Source organism: Myotis daubentonii, chromosome 1, assembly GCF_963259705.1.
Source record: "Myotis daubentonii chromosome 1, mMyoDau2.1, whole genome shotgun sequence".
Classification (NCBI taxonomy): domain Eukaryota; kingdom Metazoa; phylum Chordata; class Mammalia; order Chiroptera; family Vespertilionidae; genus Myotis; species Myotis daubentonii.
The window spans coordinates 218559195-218576724 of record NC_081840.1 but is presented as its reverse complement, the minus strand read 5'-3'; the positions used below and the strand labels follow the sequence as shown (position 1 = coordinate 218576724).

Genomic DNA, 17530 nt, shown 5'->3' with positions numbered 1-17530 from the left:
CAGGATATGGAACTTTTCACGAAAAAAACTGACAAAGCAGGGACACACAGGACAAGTTCATCACCTTATGGCAAGACCAGTTAGTCCCTGATCTGCACCATGTTACTTAAGAGGAGCTAGAAAGGGTCAGAGAGATCAAGTGTGGCCCAGGATCACACTGCTAATTCATTTACTCCTTTACTTCAGTTAGTCACACATTCCATGTCACTTAAGTTTTACAATCCTGTGACATGGCTATTGTTCTATGGGTGAATATGTAATCATAATATATGTTACTAATACAGTAATAACAGCCTTTACCAAGTGTCTGTCATCTATCCAGCACAGTTCTTGGCACTTCGTACATATTAATCTAGTTAATCTTTACTACAGTCATAGGGAAGATACCACTATTATTTACTCCCACTTTACAGATGAACCACAGAAAGTTAAATAACTTGCCGAAGTTACACAGTTAAGTGGCAGGACCAGGATGTCTTGGTCAGTCAGGCTCCAGTGCATGTCATACACTGTACTGTGCAGTACCCACCCCATAGTGCCTGGCCTGGCTGCATTCCAGCCCAAATCCATCCGCTGCAAAGCCAGCAGATCCCACCAGGCCCCTCACTCCAGGTGAAATGTCCCATTTCGCTGACAGATGGCTCATTGAAGAGGGACAGACAGGGAGACGGTACAGCTATGTTGTACCTGGGTTGAACTTCTGTTCAAGGGATTCATTTGGGAGTGCCCTGGTGAGTGTGATGTCACGGGTTACAAAGGCCTGTGACTGGGTGCATGACGTCACTGTACCTCAGCTTTCACAGCTACCGAACTGGGAATCTAGACCACACTATGGTTAAGGTCCTGTCCAGGACTGGGGGAGTCCCAGGCACCCAACGATCTCAATTCAACAGAAATAACTGAGATCAGGAATATCAAGGCAGCCATGAAACATGAAAGAAAATCAAATTAACCAAAAGCAGCTGCAATATCCTTTCTCTGCTTTTTTCCCTTGGTAATTTGTTTTCCAGGCTGCTCATATATGAAAATCAGGCCGAAGATTTCAGAATAAGCTGAGAAAAAAAAACAAGAAATGAGAAAGGGTATTTCTTGTTAGTCTTTACAGATGTCCCCTACAATCAAAGTACTCCTGAACCCTCCCCCTCCAACAATTTTTTTTTTTTTATAAAGGGCTGTGTCTGCATTTCCCCCCCTTAGAGGGAATGTTAGCTTGCAAGTCCTCTTCATCTTGACACTTTCACTTCCTTTGCTACAAGGTGAAGTGGCCATCAGGCTCGTGCAGGAGACTCTCCCCACGGCGTTTCCTGACACTTGAGCCTCCAAGGGCCCTCGTTAGGTGCTTGTCTTCAAGATGATCGGCCTGCTCTCCCCTGCGCTGTTGAGGTGAGTGAGCCCTCCAACAAATTCTCTGTGCCACGTTGCTCATAGACATACAGACTATGCTTTAGTTCCTGATTTATAAAGAATTAAATTGCTTTCGGCCACTGCCACTTCACGGGGTAATGAGCTAACCATCCCTCCGCCACTTCAGTCTCTGCCTGAGGTTTTCTGGTCAGACGGGCCCGCTCTGCTGAGGCCACAGGTTACCCAGCAGAAGACAGGCAGACTTCCAAGGAGGAGGCTCCTGTCCCACGAAGAAGATGCTCTCCCTTCCTGAGGGCCAACAACACTGCCTTTTCGTGGGAACTCACACATCTCCCCATGTTCCTAACTCCATACTTTCTTTCACTTACAGAGAAACACCAGGAATTTTCTAGAATAAACAGCATCTATATGCCCTGTAGGTATTTTAAATTTTAGATGTTTCCTTTTTAATGAGCTCCTCTGGAAATACATCTGCTCATAGGTGATACTGATTAAATTAGTTGTTTATCTGAAAGAAGCCTGCCTTTTCTCAGCACGATGCTGGGTTCTGAAGGTGATGCAGAAGGGCCTACATCATATTTGCTATCCTCAAAACTATAATCTAATTAGGACACAAGAGTAGCATTCATTCATTCATACATATATTCAGTGCACAATTATGGAGTGTCTACTGTATACTGGGTATTTGAGAAACCATACAAGTGGTTTCCAAGCTCTGAGCTCTGGGCCCAGGGCAGGGATTGAGGAATGGAGTTATGGCAAAGGGTCGCAAATCCATAAATACCACAAGCATTGCCTGCAACTTTTCATGCTCTTCTTATTTGTGCTTTCATTTGACAAATATTTACTGAGTGTTTATAAACATGCCTGGTGGGATAATGTCTCAGTCATGTCTGTATTTTCCCAAAGCATTTAGATGCAGCCGTGATTGATTAAATATGAGGATATTTAAAAGTTTTACTGTTCGTAATGTCCTATTGTCATTGAGCATTTTCTCAGTCAGTGGATGCAGAAGTTCATTATCATCTTGGAACTTCCCAAAAAGATTTAACATTTAAAAAATGTGCTCTTGTCCTGGCTGATGTGGCTCAGTAGGTTGGGCATCGTTCCGTGCACCGAGGGGTTGTCGGTTCAATTCCTGGTCAGGCCACATGCCCAGGCTGTAGCTTCATTTTCAGTGGGTGGTGTGCAACAGGCAGCCCATCGATGTTTCCCTCTCACATTGATGTTTCTCTCCCTCTCTTCCTCTCTCTCTAGAAATCAATTTAAATACTTTTTAAAAAGAAAAAGAAAAAAATTCACTCTCAGACTGAAAAATGTCTATAAGAAAAGGCTGATGCAGGGTCCATGACAGCACCAGAAGGGGTGGGTCTTGTAGGAGAGCAGCCAAGAAGCCCACGGGTGGAAAAAACACTGGAGGGGAAGCACCGATACTGTAGTTAACCAGCCTTAGCTACGGTGTGAAAAGGCTATTGCTCTAAATAAAGCACATCAATTATTTGTCATAAAATAATTTCATGACAAATGAGATTATTTTATAGAATTATTATATATTATATATGATAAACAATAAATAGACCCAGAACATCCAAATCTTAGCCTTACCAAACAATCCTGATTATTTGGCTTCATTTCTGTACTGTAGGTTTTGCAAAAGCAAAATATACCATAATCTTCTGTGTTCATGGTTCTTCCTCTTTTCTGAGTGCTTTATCTATACATCTTTTGATTGAACATCATCAGAACTATGAGTGTGGACAGGACAGGAATCATTATCCACATTTCACAGATAAAGTTGGTGTGCTTGAGAATAGGCAGTGGCCCAACTGGCATGGCTCAGTGTTTGAGCGTCGACCTATAAACCAGGAGGTCACAGTTCAATTCCCGGTCAGGGCATATTCCCAGGTTGCAGGCTTGATCCCCAGTGGGAGGGCATGCAGGAAGCAGCCAATCAATCATTCTCTCTCACTGATGTTTCTATCTCTCTCTCCCTCTTCCTTCCTCTCTGAAATCAATAAAAAAAAATTCTTTTAAAAAAGATAGGCAATGAATTATACAGATACTAAATGGACAAGGATTAACTGGGAAAAATGGTCAGGAAAATGGATTATGAATAACTATAAAATGATCCTGGGATACATAATCTGGAATTTGGGAAAGAGGAAGTCAGCTAGAATGCCATTCTTCTATTGGCCATCATTTGAATTTTAACTAAGAATACCGTGCTCACTTGAAATGCCAATCTTTTAAAATCCAAGTATAGACATGTTAGCAGGACCCAGGAAAAAAGCAACAGAAAATATTTATGAACGACTGGCAAGTAAAATTTTAGGAAAGAAAGTCCAAGAAGTAGAATGAAGCACACAGGACACCTTAACGGCCACTGAGTGAGGTTTGAGTTGGCTGAATAGGATTCCCCCAACCAGTAATTTCTGTTAACTGTACTTTCATGGAAGAGTAAATCATGTAGCCTAAAAAATCTGGAAGCTTAAATTATATTGGATCTCATTTCAGGTGATGCATATTTCAGTGAAAGGCAATACTGTCAAAAGAACAGGCTTGGGTTTAATTTTGCCTTCAGCGTTCATTAGCCATCAGACAACTACTTAATACTTAATTCCTCTGAACTTTGATTTATTCCATCTCGAAACTAAGAATGATATTTTCTTTGCACCGTTGTTTCAAGGATTCAAGACGTTGTATGCAAAGTACCCGCTAAGGTGCCCAGGACATAGCAGAAACTCAAGTGGAGGGAGCTGGTGTGTTGGTGGTGGGGTGGGGGGGGGTGTTAAATTAATATGTGTTCTTTTGGCCTGAGCACTAGGCTTTGAGTCGAAAGACCTGGGTTTGGGTCCTGACTCTTCTCCTTGTAACCCTAGGATAAGATACTTGTTGAAGGTATTTAGGTTTATTCATCCTGAATTTCTTCACATGTAAAACTGAGTATAATTCCCCTTCTCATTTTTAGTTTGAAGCTCAAATGAAATGGTGGTGTGTTAAATAACTCTGAAATATAAATTTCAAATAGAATATCATTGCTACTTAGTCTTTGAACGCTAATCATCTAGGTTAAAACAGACAGGTCTCTGTATGTGTATAAAAGTGTCGCTGTCATAGGAAGGCATGGTGAAGTTCTGTTCACATTTTTCAGGAGTCCTAATAACAATGACAACAACAAAAAACCCTCAAATTACGAGAAATTTTTAGTTACAAAAGGGGCAATTTCGCAATTTTAAGGATGAGAAAACATTTGAAAAGTCTCACTCAGGTCATGGTGAACTGTCCTTCCCCAGGGTGACATCAGCAAGGACGAATGGCCATCTGTCCTGAGTAGTTTATCACAGAATCAGAGCCTTAACACTCGAGGGGGGCGGGAGGCGGGGGAGACCAGAGATAGTTTAGCCCAACCCCTTGTTTGACACAAGGGGAAACTGAGGCCCAGAGAAGTGAAGTTACTTAATCACAAGAACACTGCTGTGGGGGCCCTGAGTGGCCAGCCTGCCACCTGCCCAGGCCTCGCTTCTGCTCAGTGCTTTCCATGACCGCACTGTTACTTCTGCTGAAATACACGCCCCACTGGCCTTGAAATCCCTGCATCTGGCAAGTGGGAAGGACTGGGGAGCGAATCCAAAGCTGTCTGCTAAGCTAGGGGTTAACGTCCCCCTAAGGTTCCAGCAGAAGGCCGGAGGGTGGGAGGGGCGGGAGGCTGACTTCTTGACGGTCCTCCTGTCCTTATGCATTTATATGATATCATCTTGGAAACATTTAAACAACATAGATGGAACTAAATGTCTTGCCAGGTGGTAGCCTGTGATATATACAGACAGCCCCTGACTCACAAAGGAAGACTACAGAGGACCATACATACATACAAGCAGCTGCTGCGTCCGCCCGGCCCCCACCACCTTGCAGCTGCCACGGGCTGTGTGAAAAAATTAAAAGAGAAAGAAAGGGGATAGAAAAAACTTGGACCACTGGCCAATTCGGCACTTTCAGAAGCAGAGGAAAGGGAGAAGCTGTGGAGACAGGAGCAGCGCAAGGGAATGGACTCTGTGGATACATTTCGGCCGCAGGTGATCTGGAGGAGCCTCTGCTCTCTTTGTCCGAAAAATCTCCCTGGACAGTGACTGTCCCCTCCCATCCTCGCTGCCAGAAATGTTATCATTCTAGCACTTTGCCTCAAAGCCTTTTTTTTTAAGAAAGGCAAGGAATAAATAAAAAATTATTTAATAATAATTAATAATTAATAATGAGTACCTGTCTTGTGGAGTTGTTGTGAAGATAAAGCAAATCAATGAATAAAAAGTCCTTAGCACTGGGCCAATATGTGATATAATACTATTAGCTCTCTTTATAACCACAATTATTCCTATTTCGCAGATGAGAGAACTCAGGGCACAGAAGTTACTCCACCTAAGCCACATAACTTAGAGTTAGAACCAGGATTCAAACTGAGATCTGTGTCCAAATCCTAGCATCTTGACTACTGTGCTATAAACAGTCATATGCTTGGCATTGGGGATGAAAGTGGAGGGATATTAGGGCAATCATTCACACATTAGCAAGAATTAATTCAATCAGATTCTTTTCCTGCTGAGGATCACCTGTGTTCCGCTGCATTCAGAGTATGAGAATTTTGACTAGTGAGGAGGGCCAATAGGTTATTTGGGAATAAGAGCAGGGAAGGCCTAACGCCCCTGCTCCTATAGGCTTCCTATTGATAGGAAGCTTGGAGACAATGATACCCATGGGTGGAAGATGCAGAAAAAAAGGCAGTTTGGAGGGAGTCAAAGATGAACTCTGACCCATGTGAAAGTTTATCTAGGTCTGACCCTACACCCACGGCTCCAGATAACTTATTGGTAGACTACGAGATAGCTTAAATAAACTTCTCTGGGCTGGTTGGCAACATTCCCCTTCCACTTGCATTTGTAATGCATTTCTTTGGGGAAATGTGTGCTGAGTTCCAAACAAATGACTTGTAATTTAATACCGTGAATGCAGACTTTGCGCCTCCCTGGACTGGTCCCTGTGCTAGGTGCTGGGGATACCAAAGTAAGTATATGGCAAAATCCCTGCCCTTGAGCAGCCGGAACCCCGTGGCGGGGAGATGTGAGAGAGACAGTGTGCTGAGTGTAAGAGGAGAGGTGTGTGCGAAGCGCATCGTGGCACAGGGAAACTGCTTTCAAACAACTTTTGGAATCCAACCCCTGTGCAAGTTGGGAACTGCTCGCACTGCATTAGCAGCTACGGGAAGACCGCACTTAGCACTTAGCACTGAATGAACTCATTCTTCCACAGCACCGCCGCCTGCTTTTTTCCTGGCAAGGGGTGGTGTCGATGCCTATGCTTTTCTCTAAGTGGTGAAAGAGAGAGGTGATTGCATGGGTTCTGAACTCAAGACTGCTCTGATCTGAATCAGACTTTCATTTACCAGCAAGATGACCTTTTCTTGATCTCTCTGAGTCTCGGTTTCTTTATCTGTAAAATGGGGCCAGTGAAAACACCTTCTTCATAGAGTTCCTGGGAGGACTCATGAGCTAATGCGTGCAAAGTCCAGTGCCCCAAATGGAGAAAACGCCTCACTCAAACCTGGCTGTAGCTAGGAATCCCTGAGGCAGAACTCCATGAGGCAGAGCTGCGTCTCTGAAAGACAGTTGTAAGTGGCACACAGATGAACATTCTAAAATTCTAATAGCGTATATGTATTTCCATATGGAAGGCGGGACAATATATATAGCACGTCAAACCCTACATTGTAAAGACATTATTCCTTAGGATGAATTAAAAAATTTCAGAAGTGAGTTTACTTAGAGAAGATTATTTAGTAAATAATAATCACATGTTTACATCTTCTCTTCCAAAATAAAAGTAACAAGTGGACTGTGAGACTTAAGTGGAGGCTAGAATAGCAGAGGTGTCACTTTGAATTTTTCTTTTCCTTTCTTTCTTTTTCTTTTTTTTTTTCCACTGGGCCTGGCTTAAAATAGTCTTATTTTTCTTAACTTTAAATCTATATGACAATAGATATTAATTTTAAAGAGGGGGAGAGGGGGATATGGGGGAAAAACATGACAAATTAGGAAATGCAGCAAGTGATGGTTTCCCTTCATGTGCGTTCTCACTGTCATGAAATTCAAAACTTTTATTGATGCCTCTGGATGAAGGCACCATTTTCTAAAGCCCCAGCTAAAGGCAGAGCACAGCTGAATGGCAGGAAAGAATGCCTTCTGCATGCCCGCGCTGTCTTGGCCCCGGTGTCAATCCTGGTGGAAAAAACTCCCTGAAGCCAACGACAGCTGAGCTCCTCGCCTGGAATTCAGATGATCAGAGAAGGAAAATTACACCCTGAGCTGAGGTTCTGGGGCACCCGAGCAGCTTGCGATGCACACAAAGGCTAGAGAGTGGACCTGCCACCTGTCCGCCTCCACCCCATGCGCCGGGGGACTCGTGAGAGGGGAGTAGAGGGGAGCAGACACAGGAGGAGCAGGACAGGCCTGTGTCAGCACATACCCTGGGGTTCCCCTAAGTTGCAGTACGGTCTCTGGGGCACCAGTCACCTTCATCCCTTCTTTGTAAAACACTACCAGCAGGAAAGCCCCTCTGTCTATCACAGCAGTCGGCCTTTGAAGCCCATGGAATGGTAACGCCTACATGGGAACTGTCTGCGGTCGGTACCCCATCTGGGCTCCTCTTGGGCCTGTGGTGTCACCCCCACTGACGGGCTCCCTAGAGCAGTGTGTTCAAGGCACACAGGACCAGTGACACTATTTGCCAGGGTTCTTGAAGTGCCCCTTAGGCAGAGGTTTAGCTCCTACCAGCCTGTGTGTCTTGGGCTCTCTACTCCTCCTCAGGCAGTGATGGCGAACCTATGACACGTGTGTCAGAGGTGACATGCGAACTCATTTTTTTGGTTGATTTTTCTTTGTTAAATGGCATTTAAATATATAAAATAAATATCAAAAATATAAGTCTTTGTTTTACTATGGTTGCAAATATCAAAAAATTTCTATATGTGACACGGCACCAGAGTTAAGTTAGGGTTTTCCAGAATGCTGGCACGCCGAGCTCAAAAGGTTCGCCATCACTGTCCTAGGGGCTGTCCAGCCCTGCGCAGCCTCCTCCTTAGCCCCCTATCGGCCCCCCTGCCCCTCTTCGCCCCCAACACACATACCACCAGTCTAGTCACAGTGTTCACTCCTCTGCCATGGAAGAGGGAAGCAACTAACCACCTGGTGGAACCCACCCTGGGAGAGGAAGTACAGTGGAAAGAGCACTCACTGAGCCAGGGGCAGGGACTGTCAGCTTCAAGAATAGGATTGGTAGGTACAACGCTGGACACCTCGTTCAATTGGAATGCCAGCTAAACAAGGATAAAAATGTTAGTGTATGTCCCATTGCAATATTTAGGACATACTTATACTAAAGGCTTATTTTTGTTTGTCTGACATTCTAATTTAACTGGGGGGAAGGGCTTCTATATTTTTACTTGCTGAATCCATCAACACAATTCAAGAACAACTCCATTATTCCTGTTTTGAAGGTGGGGCCATGAGGCTTAGAGAGGTTAAGCAACTTGCCTGAAGCCACAATGCTTGTGAGTGACAGAGTAGAGGTAAGATTTTTCAACCCAGAGCCACTGATATCAAGACCAACACTGGTTCCACAACACCACACAGGGATCTAAGCCTTACAGGAAAAGGATGCTACTGGAGGAAGTGGGGTGTTCTCTAAGGAGTTTGGGGGGGATTCTTGGATGCCTTGTTCAAAATGTAGACAAGCACTCCATGAGTAGTTGGTGGATGTAGTTGGCTTGGTAGCTACAAGACTGCTCCTTTCCTATAAACATTCTTTTAGAAAAGACTTGTTCCTCCCTCCCAGCTCCAGTGCCCCTTCGACACTATCCTTCAGCGCCTGGAGAGAGCCCTTCACAAGCACGTGTATGGGCGGTGGAGGATGAAGTCACAGCACACAGCTCCAAGAGAAGCTTTGAGTCATGTTACATCCATTTAACACACGGAGGAACCCACAGGCCTGGAGCAGTCAGCTGGCCCGAGGAATAAGCCAGTCTCCTCGGGGCTGGACAACCTTCAAAGCTCAGCGTGTGCAGCCTAGTCACCTTGCTTGAACCAGGCTGCCTCACCAGAATTTGAAAATGTCTATCTGCACTTCAGTCAACATTGTCTTGGGGGAGCAGGGGAGGCAGGGATAGGCGAGGGAAGGGGTGTCCTGCTGCCACTGTTTCTCGCCGGAAGATGGGCTCACTCAGTAGATGCAAAGTTGCCCTTCAGCGGGGCTTTCTTCTTCCATGTGTGGAGCTCTAGGAATCTGCCCCCAGGAACCTGGATGGAGCACGTGCAGCTCCTACATGCCCACAAACTTCCAGGTCCCCAGGGAAATTGCCGTAGCTCTGGGCATCAGCAGCATCATACGTCCCAGCCTTTTCCTCCAGATCCTCCCTGCAGAAGCCAAGGAGGACAGAGCGTGTTGGGGGCTGAGCAGAATGGTGTCAAAAGAAAGTGTGGGCCTGAATCTGCCAGCACCAGCAAAGTTGGCTGCCTTACCATCACTCTATTTTCTGACGATCAAAGCAATAAATGCTCATGGTGGAGAAGCTTGAAAATGCTGGAAAGTATAAAGAAACAATAAAAACTACCCATAATCCCATCCCGCAGAGATAGACCTTCTCCTAAAATTGTGATGTGTTTCCTAAGGATCTCTGTCCATAAAGATAATTGCCCTTATACTTCATACGTGACTTCGTATTCCACCTTTTTGTAACTTAATGAATCTTAAACACTTGCCTCGCATCATTAAAAACTCTCCAAAGAATCTCTCTGACTTGGATGAATCTGTAAGGGATGCATTGAAAATGGCCACCATTTATTTAATTATTCTCCTCTTCCTTAAAATTTAGAGTTTCCAAGGTTTTCCCTAATAGGATGGCATAGCAGTATCTTTTTCACATACATTTGTATCAGGCCCTTGGCCCTGTTCCCTTATGTCTAGAATCTATATTATAAAAAAAAACAGTGACCACAACGCCGTAATGACCAAGGAAGTGCACTGATGGGTCTCACGGCGCGGCTGGTCTGGGGTCCCATGGTGCAGCGGGTTGGGTCTCACGTGATTTTGCGTGCTGGGCCTCTAGTCTAATATAAAATGGCATCTGACGTGACCCAAGATATGTGTCCTATCATGCTTCCTGCATCACCTGCTCTACAGAGAGCAGTGTGTCTTCCAGGGGCCCCACCAGGTAAATGAGCTGGAGAATCACATAGGACATGGTCAAATGAAGGGCGGTCCTACTCAGCAGGAAGTCCAGCCCCCCTTAGACTCAGGCCATGGTTTACAAAGAGAGGGGTGGGGGAGAGAAAGAGAGAGAGAGAATATGAATAAACCCCCAGAAACAATTTTCAGAGAAACCACCACACAATATCATTCCGCTGGGAACATGACGATAAAAGTCCTCAGAACTATGCCGCTTGGTATTTTTGCAGACCCGTTGCTTGCTGATTTAGTTAATGATAATGTTGGGTTCCAAATTTCCTCTAAAAGGGAGTCTTAAGTGTCCTCAACTTGGACGGGGCTGGCTTAAAATAAATAAGTTATATAAGTCCAAATTTTGGCAGATCAGGTTTTGGAAGCCAAGGCTCTGATGTAGGATTACAGGGCCCGCCTCCCATCTTGTGGCGGGGCCTCACGTGCAGCCAGCCGCAGGGAGCGAGAGGCCTTCCAGCCGCCCCTAAAGCCCAGCTTCTCATCTGAGCGCCAACACCCACCCAGAACGCACGCACCCCATGGTGCCCAGAACACACTCACAGTGCTTAGAAGACAATGAAGAGAAGCAAACAAACATTACGCACAACTGCCGGTGGATAACGACAGACTTCTTTTTCTTTACTCTTTGCCAACATTAGAGAAAGACTTCATGGTGTTATCTGAGAGCTGCCTTCTCCCGCAGGAGAGCTAGCTGCATTCCGGTGGGAAGTAAGGTGGTTAGTATGCACTGCCCTTCAAAGCTCTTAGGGCCCCCTGGGAAGAGAGCTGTCAGGTTTGCCAATTGCCAGTGTGGATGGAGCTCTACTTTGACTCCCCGCTGTGGGAGCCACTGCAAGGGACAGAAGAAGCCCGATGCCCCGGAGGAGTCCAGGATCCTTCACGTATCCTTAGAGCAACATGGTTGTGTGAAAGGTCACAAATGAGCCCATTCATTCAAGTATTTATGTAACATAATTTGCCGGGAGCCGGTCCATCCTTGCTGTTTCAAGGGACCTGGCATATATGGCATACGGTTCTTAATATGTTTGCTCACCTTCTTGGCGCTGTGTTTTAACCAAGGTCACCTCTCCGAGAAAGGTTGAATCCCCAGGTAGGGATTTTCCCCTGAAGTTAGGGAGGGAATAAAACCCCTCAACTAAGTGCCAGGCGGGTAATTAATCCCTTTAACTACGAACAATCATGCTTAAACTACATAATCTTTTCTCCCTGGAATGGAGATAAGAAACGCCCTAACCTTTGTAATAGAGATTGATAGGATTGAATCAACTGGTATAAATACAGTTGTAACAAGACAGAAACACACAGAACTCAGAACACAGAACTCATGAGACAGAATTCAGAACACAGAACTTAGAACACAGGGCTTGGAAGACAGGACCAAGAGAGACAGAGCCTAGGCACAGAACCTACACAGAACATTCTCTAGAGACAGAAGGACTTCACTGGCGAGAGCATGCTGGAGGATCCTGGACAGGGACTGGCCTCGGAGCCTGGAGGCGGAGCCTGGCGAGAGAGCATGTCAGGGGATCCTGGACTGAACCTGACTGCGGAGTTTGGCAGGAGCGCCTGACTAGAACCTGGTGACTGGACCTGCCTGGAGAACCTGGACAGAACCTGGCTGGAGATCCTAAGCAGAACCTCTCTGGAGATCGAGGCCAGAACTTGGCTGGAGATCCTGGCTAGGCTGCTGATCAACTGAACGCTGTCTCCGTGTCATTCCTTCTTTGCCGACTCCGTCCACACCTTTGGGGACCCCTGGACCCGCTGGGGCTGGACCCCGGCAATAATTATTAAGCGTTTAGTAGGTGGAGGGTGCTGAGAGCCTAAGGGTTAAAAGATAAAGTACAACAGGCCCTGTCTCCAAATTGCTTATCCTAGCTGAGGACAATAGATGTCTTCACTAATAGGCAGAAACTGCTACATGACCATTATGAATGGCGAGGCAGACCAGGGATCCGCATGGGCCAGGAATGCAACGTAAAGGCACTCAGTTCTGGCCAGTCACTGGCTTCCTGGAACACAGGCCCCGTGTGGCTAGAGCGTCAGATTTTCCAAAGAAAGGGGAATGGGGTTTTTCTGTAAAACATCCTGATCGTTTTTGAAAGTTGGCTGAATTTTTTTAACACTATGTAAGCTCAACTTAACATGCTTATAGGCTGGATCAGGACATGCCACCAGTGTGAATCGTGAATGCGAGCTAAAACTGTGAATATGGACGATACCTACCCTTAGGGGGAAGAAAGCACTTTACACAAGCAATATGTTTCCTATGATCACATTTTTGTTTCAAAGCCATGCATTTACACAGAGAAAAAAGATGGAAGATAACACATCAAAATGTTAACAGTAAATATCGCAGATGGCAGGATTATAAATTTTTTTTTTCTTTTGTTTAATCTTTGGAGGGGGGAAAAATGAGGTTTGGGGCAGTTTTTCTAATAGATTTCAGACTAGCTAGGGGCAGCACAGAAAGTGGCTGATCCCCGGATCCATCTGACCAGGTCTCATAGCCTAGGATGCTTTGCTCCCTGTTACAGGTTGGAGTGGAGAGTGGCTCAGAGCTCTGAAGTGTCCTGGAGAATAGTAAGGTCATTGAAATGTGCCAGAGTTGTCCCAATGTAATTTTAGCTTGCTAGCAAATAGAGTAATAGATACTAATCTTCCTATCAATGGTGGGCTCTTTTTAAGATAGTTATGTTGTTTGGGGGAGGGTGCCATTGTTTTTTTTGTTTGTTTTTTTTGTTTGTTTTTTTTTTCAGGAGGGGTTTGTATTTTTAAAGCAGTCTCCTTTTGCAAGGTGACGGGCTTCCTAAGATATTTTTCACCCTCAAAAGTTCTTGCAGTCGTTTCGACACCCGCTGCCTGTGTCAAATGGCAAACCCAGTGGAAGTCTTCTGGAAAGCAGAGGCAGGGGACAGCAGGGAAATGTCTTCTCCCCTCAACTCCGCTGTCTGGGTAATTCATTTTCCTCATTGCTATAAAGGAAACCGTAAGAGCAGTGTGCCTACTCCAGACCTCTGAAACTGGAATTATGAGGTTGTGTGGAGGAGGCCAGGAAAAATATTTCTTGGAGTGCTTGATGCTTTTGAGGCCTTTTACTAGTAACCTGCAATACTAATTACCCAGCCATCCTATCTGAATAAGACATTTGTGTCGTGATTCATGGCTGTGAACGCCAGTGTCAATAAACAGGCTGTTCAAATTCAATTCTGTTGCATCTCAAAACTGGATTCTTTGGATCCTCCTAGGCAAATCCAACCTACTTGTAATCCAAGCAAGTGTTGGATGTAGAAAAAGGAGCATGGCATGGCCTTTTGGGGAGGAAAGGAGTAGGGGAGTTGTCCACCTAGGCACAGAAAATAGAATCATTTTTTTCTGCTCCTTTAAAAAAAAAAAAAAAAGAATATCAATATATAACCAGCCCCGCTTCCACCATTTCTTGGCTGTGTGACTGTTAGCAAGTTACTTAATCTTTCTGTGCCTCAGGCTTCTCACCTGTAAAATGGAGATACTACAGTACCTGCCTCACAGGGGTTTTAAGAGGCTGCAATGTGTTAATATGTGTAAAATGATTATTAGAACAGTGCTGGTACATGGTGAGTGCAAATACATGTGGAGAAAATAGCCATGTTTGATCAAATCAAGTAGAGTAATCTGAAGAGTGAAGGTGGCTGACAACTATGCCCTGTGGAGCTGATGCTTTCTTTCCTGAGAGGGAACCTGAGTGGGACTCACTGAGGTCACGGCTGAGCCACCCTTCAAAAGCAGACCAAATGGGAGGCTGGGATGCTCTGGTTCAGGCCACTTGCTTTCACAGACCTGCTAATGTGCACTAAGTTGGCCGACTTCAAAACCTGTCACTCTCATGCTCCCTAAGAAAGAAATTTGAAAACCATTCCTCTACCCACATATTTAATTTACCTAAACTTTAATTTACCACTTCAAATTCATATGAAATGGTTGCAAAGGATTTCCTATCTATTATAGAAATTGTTTAGAGTAGCAATCCAGCTGTTTTTTGGAAAAGAAAAACAATAGGATTGCTACTTTAAACAAATCTCGGGGCCTAATTACTCCAGCAATACCCTAACAATTTGCCACACACTATCACCCATTTAAAAACATGCAAACAAGCATTTCTTTCACACTCGGAAATATTGTTTCCTCTGGCCACTAGGCTCTAAGTGTTAAAAAAAATCTTCCACATTAAAGTATCATAAGTTATTATTAATACAAAATTGACCAAAATATCATTAATATATTTTAACATTTGATATATAATTATATTTAAAGTAATTTTTAATGCATCTCAGTGAGAAGCATGAGGATATTTTTCTGCAGCTAGTTCTTATGTTCAAGAAGGGCTATTACTTATTATTAGAAAGTGACAGGGCTTAGAATCATTTTTATTCCTGTTTTTGTTTTGTTTTTTCTTCATAGATCTGACCACTAAGAACTTTTATTCACATGAACATGGTAATGGGAAGGGTAGGAGTTTTCCTACAACCCTGACATGCAGTTCTTTGAACTCCTTCTGAATTGCATATCCAAAGCACAATATAATTCTTAAACATCTATCACTTTGATTAGGTGCTCCAATTTTGTTGATAGTAAATAATAGGAAACCATCTAACTTGAGAAAGGATTGATGGTTCAGTCACTAATGGCTCACTGTGTGAAGTAAACCAAAAGGGCCAGGACTTGTAAGTTACTATTATTTTACCTGTTATCATTTCACTCAGAAGCACTTTGTTAAATTTGTCTCAGTAGGAGTTGAGCAAATAAGAATATTTTCGTCCATCTTTTAGAACAGAACTCCTTTAAAGCTTTATCTTGTTGCATGCCTTAAATAATTTTTTTTTTCCAAAATCTTGGAGTTTCAGATATGGCTTATTCAACTGATGAAAATTGTTTCATCATATGATCTAACCGTCAAACCAATCAGCCAAGTTAAATGCATTTCTTGTTATTAAAAGTGTGACTTTATTTTCCAACTCAAGTTAGTGCCTTGATATTCATTTTGGAGAGTATTATGAAAACCACTGAGAAATAAATTATGAAATGCATCACATAAAGTAGATTACTAAATAGCAGCCAAATTTACAATGATGTGGATCTTGTATAATTAATTTTACAGTGTAAAATAGAATAATAATGCTGTTTCTCAATACTTGATTTGCAATAAAAATGGCATACTATTTTGCTAAAATTAGTTATTGATGGAACCAGAAATATGATAGAAGGCATGATATTCTTTCCTTAAGTTGTATGAATGTATGTCACTCTGATGTGTGGCTTTGGGGATACTTTTAAAAATATGTTTAAAAATCAAAAATAGAAAGAAGGGCTTAGAAACCAAGATGGCAGCATAGGTTAACGCCAGAGATTGCTGCCTTGAACAACCACCTCAAAAAACAACTAAAGACGGAATGGACATCATCCAGAACCACAGGAAGGCTGGCTGAGTGGAAATTCTACAACTAGGAGGAAAGAGAATATCATACCCAGACTCAGAGGAGGCGCAGAGCTGAAGTGAAATACTAAGGTGCGGAGTGCGCGCGGAGCGGGCTGGCGGTGGAGGGCACGGTTGTTGTTTTCAATCGGGAGGGAGTTTCAGACTCTGAGCTCCAGATCCAGGCGAGTCTCTAGGGACCCAGACTCAAACGGGACAAGCGGGACTGCCTGGCTTCGGTCGGAACTCGAAGGCAGCTTTCTCTCCGAGGTTTGCAGCGGATGCTGGGACTCTGTGAGGCAGAGCCCCTAGGGACGGAACTGAGAGCAGCCATAACTGCTTGCTCCGCCCGCCCTGTAGATCCCCGGGGACCTGCCCTGCCCAAGCCCTGCACAGAGCCATTTGCCGAATAGCCTCAGGAAAATGCTAGATTAGCACCGCCCTAGAGATCCAGCACAGAAGCTCTCCCACTGAAGACACAGCTGACTCTCATAGCCAGTTAGCCTGGAGGTCAAATCACCCCCGGTATTGCCGACAACAATCAAGGCTTAACTACAACAAGACTGCGCACAAAGACCACTAGGGGGTGCACCAAGAAAGCATAAAAAATGTGGAGACAAAGAAACAGGACAAAATTGTCCATGGAGGATGTAGAGTTCAGAACCACACTTTTAAGGTCTCTCAAGAACTGTCTAGAAGCCGCCGATAAATGTAGTGAGATCCTCAAGAAATCTAATGAGACCCTCGATGTTGTGATAAAGAACCAACTAGAAATTAAGCATACACTGACTGAAATAAAGAATATTATACAGACACCCAACAGTAGACCAGAGGAGCGCAAGAATCAAGTAAAAGATTCGAAATGCGAAGAAGCAAAAAACACCCAACTGGAAAAGCAAAATGAAAAAAGAATCCGAAAATACGAAGATAGTATAAGGAGCCTCTGGGACAGCTTCAAGCGCACCAACATCAGAATTATAGGGGTGCCAGAAGATGAGAGAGAGCAAGATATTGAAAACCTATTTGAAGAAATAATGACAGAAAACTTCCCCCACCTGGTGAAAGAAATAGACTTACAGGTCCAGGAAGCACAGAGAACCCCAAACAAAAGGAATACAAAAAGGACCACAACAAGACACATCATAATTAAAATGCCAAGAGCAAAAGACAAAGAGAGAATCTTAAAAGCAGCAAGAGAAAGAAACTCAGTTACCTACAAGGGAATACCCATACGACTGTCAGCTGATTTCTCAACAGAAACTTTGCAGGCCAGAAGGGAATGGCAAGAAATATTCAAAGTGATGAATACCAAGAACCTACAACCAAGATTACTTTATCCAGCAAAGCTATCATTCAGAACTGAAGGTCAGATAAAGAGCTTCACAGATAAGGAAAAGCTAAAGGAGTTCATCACCACCAAACCAGTATTAT

General features: G+C 44.1%; 1 long non-coding RNA gene across 1 annotated transcript; it reads left to right on the top strand.

Annotated features, from left to right (window-relative positions):
• The first annotated feature begins 1227 nt into the window (after nt 1–1227).
• Nucleotides 1228–9543, top strand: LOC132227557 (uncharacterized). The gene is made up of 3 exons (XR_009451206.1): nt 1228–1383; nt 8909–8980; nt 9247–9543. It is a non-coding gene; the product is annotated as an uncharacterized LOC132227557 (long non-coding RNA).
• The last annotated feature ends 7987 nt before the right edge of the window (nt 9544–17530 follow it).